The sequence below is a fragment of the Caretta caretta genome, chromosome 4 (genome assembly GCF_965140235.1).
Source record: "Caretta caretta isolate rCarCar2 chromosome 4, rCarCar1.hap1, whole genome shotgun sequence".
Lineage (NCBI taxonomy): Eukaryota > Metazoa > Chordata > Testudines > Cheloniidae > Caretta > Caretta caretta.
Window position 1 is genome coordinate 106785159 of NC_134209.1, and position 6635 is coordinate 106791793.

A 6635-nucleotide genomic window follows, 5' to 3' on the forward strand; every position below is an offset into this window, starting at 1 on the left:
ATCATGCTTGTGTCGCTCCTCTGTGACGTCGTAGCGATCACCTCTCCCCAGTGACATCACATTGATAATCTCACCTCCACCCCATGACATCCCAATGATCGCCTTACCCCAGTGATGTCACATCAATCACTTCACCTCTGCCACATGACATCACTGCAATTGCTACACCTCCAACCTGATATCACGGTGATCACTTTGTCTCAGTGACAGCTCATCAACAAGTTAGCAGATCAACATGTTAACATGTGTGTATGGGGGTGGGGGGGATGTGAGAAAACCTGGATCTATGCAGGAAATAGCCCGACTTGATTATGTAAAGAGTTGTCACTTTGGATGGGCTAGCACCAGCAGGAGAGTGAATTTGTGTGGGGGGGTGGAGGGTGAGAAAACCTGGATTTGTGCTGGAAATGGCCCACCTGTTGATCACTTTAGATAAGCTATTACCAGCAGGACAGTGGGGTGGGAGGAGGTATTGTTTCATATTCTCTGTGTGTATATAAGGTCTGCTGCAGTTTCCACGGTATACATCTGATGAAGTGAGCTGTAGCTCACGAAAGCTCATGCTCAGATAAATTGGTTAGTCTCTAAGGTGCCACAAGTACTCCTTTTCTTTTTGCGAATACAGACTAACACGGCTGTTCCTCTGAAACCTGTCAAAAAGAAAAGGAGTACTTGTGGCACCTTAGAGACTAACCAATTTATTTGAGCATGAGCTTTCGTGAGCTACAGCTCACTTCATCGGATGCATACCGTGGAAACTGCAGCAGACTTTATATACACACAGAGATCATAAAACAATACCTCCTCCCACCCCACTGTCCTGCTGGTAATAGCTTATCTAAAGTGATCATCAAGTTGGGCCATTTCCAGCACAAATCCAGGGGGGGTGGAGGGTGAGAAAACCTGGATTTGTGCTGGAAATGGCACCAACTCTAAGGTGCCACAAGTACTCCTTTTCTTTTTGCGAATACAGACTAACACGGCTGTTACTCTGAAACCAACATGTTAATAGATCACCTTTCCACCCCATGACATTACATCAGTCACATCACATAACATCACAGTGACATCACAATAATTGCCTCACCTTCCCCTATGGCATCATGGGGATCACCCTGTCCAGTGATATCACCTCCACCCAGTCATATCACATCAACTGCCTCACCTCAATGTGGTAACATCACATCATCTCATGGCGCAGGATAACATTGTATGATTATATACCAACACAGCATGGTTACATTTGGACCATCTTGTACTCATCTGGTGACAGAGTGACATCATCTAAACCCACATCAACACCTCATCCCACCATAGAAGGATGACAGGTAACCTCATGCTGATGCAATGCAGTGACATTATACAATCTCACACCAAAGAAGTGTAATGGCAACATAAAACTTTATACATACACAGCATGACAGCACTTTGCCTATGCCAGGCATTAATGCATCATTTCATGACAGTGTGGTGCAGTGACAATACCTCATAGATGTGACATATGTGATGCTTTGGAAGTGTGGAATACGCAAAGACTATTGCATCAATTTTATAATTTTATCTGTATCTTTATGGGCTGGCTCAATGAGTGAGTTAAAAGGTGTTTCCTGTCGGAACTAAAGTCACTGGGGGGATAATTATTGTAAATCCCTAATGCAGGCAACAAGTCTGTGAAATTTTCTCCCCCTGGGGAAATAGCATATACTGGATTGACCTAGTTCAAGAGATGTGGCAAACAAAGAACTGCAAACTGTATAGAGAAACAGCCCTGATTTGGGAGAAGGGACACACTCAATCCAGGAGTTGATATAAAACTGTGGCCAACAGAGACAGGACCTGTGGAAAGGTCCTGAAGTACTTTAATATCAGTAAAAAAAATAATTTTCCCTGTGTTGATACTCACACCTTCTTAACTGTTGGGAATGGGCCACATCCACCCTGATTCAATTGGCCTCGTTAGCACTGACCCCCCACTTGGTAAGGCAACTCCCATCTTTTCATATGCTGTATATTTATACCCAGTGATGACCTGCCAGAAGCTCAAGAACTGGTTCCTTCACTCGCTCCAGGTCTTCGGTGGCATGTCCTTCTGTCCCTCCGGGTCTTTGGAGGCACTGAAGGACCTGCTGCCGAAGACCCGGAGCAAGTGAAGGACCCGCCGCCGAAGTGCCACCGAAGGCTCGGAGTGCTGCCGGGTCAGTAAAAATTCACACGGGAGCCTCCCCAGCCGAGAGCTCAGGCGGGATGGACAGAACGGTCCCACATCCTGTCCGTCCCGCCTGAGCTTCCCCATTCCTTTAACAACAGGTTCTAAACTGGCTTCGAAATTTAACAATCGGTTCGTGCGAACCGGTGCGAACTGGCTCCAGCTCACCACTGTATACCTGCCTACTGTATTTTTCACTCCATACATCTGATGAAGTGGGTTATAGCCCATGAAAGCTTATGCCCAGATACATTTGTTAGTCTCTACAGTGCCACACGGACTCCTCGTTTTTAATATCAGTGTGTCCATGTGCACATAGATGATTGCTTGGTAAGTTACACCTGCATATGAACTTTTTATTGTTTTTACTTTATATTTTCTCTGTGGGAGGGGGCAGTGGGGTGAACAGAGTTGGGGGGGTAGAAATTTGGGATGTGCAGGGCTGCGGCGGCCACAGAAAGAGGCAACTTTCCCCAGCTCCAGAGCTGTGGCTGCTGGGGAGAGATTCCCCCCCTCTTTCCCAGCCCCAGCTCAGGGGCTGCTGCAGCGGGGGAGAGAGCGAGAGACCCCCCCCCTCCTTCCCAGCCCCAGCTCAGGGGCTGCCACAGCAGGGGAGAGAGGGCACATCCATCACATTAGAAAGGTAAGACTACTGATATTAAAACATGAGTTGTGTGCTTTTATTTGTAGAACAAAAAAACATTAATTATTATTAAGGGTTTTTAATATAGTGCTTTTATCCAAAGCACTTTATAAGAGTTATCTAACGGTACAAACAACATTTGGAAAGATCATTAAGTGGTCCGCCGAGACCCTCAGCAATTTTCAAGTGGTCCACAAATAAAACATTTGAGAACCACTGATCTAGGAAATTAGGGCTCGATCCTCAAAAGTATTTAGGTGCTTGACTCCCATTGATTTCAGTGGGCCTTAGGTGCCCAAATACCTTTGAAGATCTGGGCCTTAATTAGTGCATGATCATCCAGATTCAGCAAGATGATATCATATCATCTCACAGCAAGTTGATGAAAATTTTGCAAGGTAGTAGTGCCCAAGTTTGCATTATTGAATAAACTCTCAGAAGTGTAAGTCCTAGTTTACACATTTTAAAATCCACCTTAATTGGACCAAGGAGGTCTGAGGTATGTGCCATACATATGATTTTTAAATGAATTAATTAATTACTTCATAACAGAACTGATATTTAATTTAATTTAAAGTTAAGAACCCTTGCACTTTAAAACTGGAGAACTTAAATACAGGTTTGCTGTAATCTTTTAAATTTGATCTGAGGCAGAAAATGTTAACCTTTGAAAGGGTTACTCAGGACATACAGGTTACACCTCCTCCCACCTCTGTCATCAGATATTAGATTTATTGATTAAGGGACCAAACAGGCATGGATAGGTGCAACAAATAACAATTTATTAAACAAGGACCCCCAAAATAACTATAACAAGTATATAAAACCACTCGGTTGTCAACAGAACAATGGGCTTTAAGCCCAGAACCCCCAAAACTAATACACACTATGGGTGGGGAAAGCAAGAGGATAAAAGGGATTAACTCATCACCATTCTTCACAAGAGGATATGGACACCAGAGAAGATGAGCAGGATCACAGGACACGAGCAAGGATTCAAGAACTAAGGACACCACGAAGACGTCAGGACACACCAGGATCAGGCACAGGTAAGCTACTCTTCTATCTTTTCTCTTGATACAATGTTTCTATTCTTGACACGATGTCTTGGCTGTGAGCAAGCACGGACACTGGGCTGCAGCTATGGTGTACAGCGACTGGTACCAGGTGAGCAAGGTACCCTGCTGATTACCAGGTCACCTGTCCTCCACTTTCCTGCCACACAAGAAAAGAGCACCAAACCTTTCAACAAGAAAGGGGCTCAATATGGAGGGTAAACAACTTGTAAGGAATAAAATGGTGAAAGCAAAAATTTCCTTAAAGAACCACCTCCTACACCTTATTCATCCCTATGTAAATCTGGAGTAACTCCATTAAAGTCAGTTTCTACTCAAGGAAAACAGACTCAGGTCCTCACCGTCTGGCACCTTTGCATTTCACTTTTCATCTTCTGACATGATTTGAACTCTTGTGGTTTCTCTCAATGATGTGTATGAGGTTCCCCCTCCTGGTGACAGAGATTTTGGGAAAAAAAGCCATCTGCTCAGATTTCTAATATCTCAAGATACTTAAAATTACTCTTTATTAGTAAAAAGGCATATTTAGGTGGCCAAATATATTGGAATCAACATCAGCTAATCAATTGCGGATTTATGATAATTAACTCTGAGGATTGATTGGAAAAGATTCAGTAAACCAGGAGAGTATGCAGTGAAATACCTACATAGGCAGGGAGTAAAAAACATTGGCAGCAAATAACAGTTATAAGTAAGGCCTTGAGCCAATTAACAAACTTCAGTTGAAAATGTAGGACCCAATTCTTCACTTATTTGTACCTTGTGTAGTCAGGTTTCAGAGTAACAGCCATGTTAGTCTGTATTCACAAAAAGAAAAGGAGTACTTGTGGCACCTTAGTCTCTAAGGTGCCACAAGTACTCCTTTTCTTCTTGTGTAGTCACTTACACTTGGATAAAGTGAGTGCAAAGTGGGCATAAGTGCAACACTTCCCTTTTGGTAGTGTTTTACACTCATTTTCCACAGGTGTAAATGATTACCCAGAGTGCAAAACAATGCAGAATCAGAACTGTAAATATGGCCATAAGAGGTTGCACAAGGGTTTTTGTATTCAGTAAAACCAAACATAACCAACAAAAATGTGTATTATGTTAAACTGGAAATTTCTACTATATATCCTGAGCTAAAAAGAAAAACTGATGTGAAATTGGAATTAAGGTTGTGCGTATGGATCAGTAATTTAAGGATAAAAAACATTCCAAGACTACTGTAATTATCACCTTAAAAACATTAAAAATCTAGGAAATTCAAAGTTTGAATCTAAACTTAAAAGAAATCCAATCATGTTCAGGTATGGAAATGCACAGTTAAGGCAACTATACACCTTAACTCTGCCCTATAGTGATGTTATGAGAAAAAAACCTAGTCTATCTTTACAAATCATTTTTATCTGATCTGAAACCACAAACACGAAAGCCCAGATTCACAAAGGCACTTAGGTACCTAACTCCCATTGAAGTCACCTAGGCACTTAGGCACCTAAATACATTTGTGAATGTAGGCCTAGAATACCTTAATCATATGATTATTACCTGTCATTGATAGCTCAGGAATGACTGAATGCACACACACAAAGTACTCACCTCCAGTATCTGCTTTGTCTGCTGCTCATGCAGACTATACGGTCTCCCTTTATTACAAAGAACATTACAGATTTATCTTAGTCCCATACAAATCTGATGTCATTTCATTGTTTATTACCAGACTTTAATGACTTTGGAAAGGCCAAACCTTGACATTTACATTATGGAAAACTGTGTGAAAGAAATGAATCCCACATACCTTCAAAATATCCCACATTTGGGCCATGACAAGTTGAGAGCAATTCTCAAGTTGTGTTTCTCCTATCTTGGGTTCATTTTAGTTTTTATGTGGTATTTTCCCTTTTGTTGTTGTTGTTCTTCTTCTTCCATAAGTTTATATCTATATCAGTCGTTGCTTCTAATTTGATGAGAGTTTCTTCTCTTGAGCTTCCTGGACAACAATACTGTCCCTTTTAGTCTGAGGGGGAAAAAACAAAGTGGTAGCTTAAGTGGTAGCTGTCTCAACTATTGGTTTCCCCCCTTTCCTATTTCCTCTCTGCTATAATGTTGTGGACTGCTCTGCAAAGGAGGAGCAGGAATTGATTCCTATGTTATTACCGATTCAGCTCTCGACCATCACAAGAGGATTCTACTATCCCATCAATCTATCAGTTTTCTCACTTCTGCCTCTATCAGTTGTTTGGTAGCATCTCATAATAATTGCTAAGTGAGGAGTTATTTATCTCATTGGGAATCCATTCCCATTCACAGTAGGTGGCAGCAGGACACCTTTGGCACAGTAAATTATACAGAGATGGCATATTTCATTTGAAATTTTAACTAACATATTTCCTTTTGTTTCCCCTCAAGATGTGACTATAAGCCTATCAGGCTAGGAGAAAGCAGTGGGAATAAGAACACCCAGTCTTCCCTCTGTGATGGGGTATACAAACCCCACACTGGATAACAAGGGGTTGAAGACTGCATTGGGTTCAGCCAGCTCCGACCCACCACACCTGTAAGGCGTGCAGAGGCCAGAAGAGAGGCTTTAAAAAGGAGCAGAACAGGTCACTTGTGGGCAGACTAGGGAAGAGAACAGACTTTCAACCCTCAGCTCCTGAGGAAAGGGCTGACTGAAGGCAGAAACTTCCCAGACAACCACTGCCTGAAGGCCCCTCCCTGTGGGAAG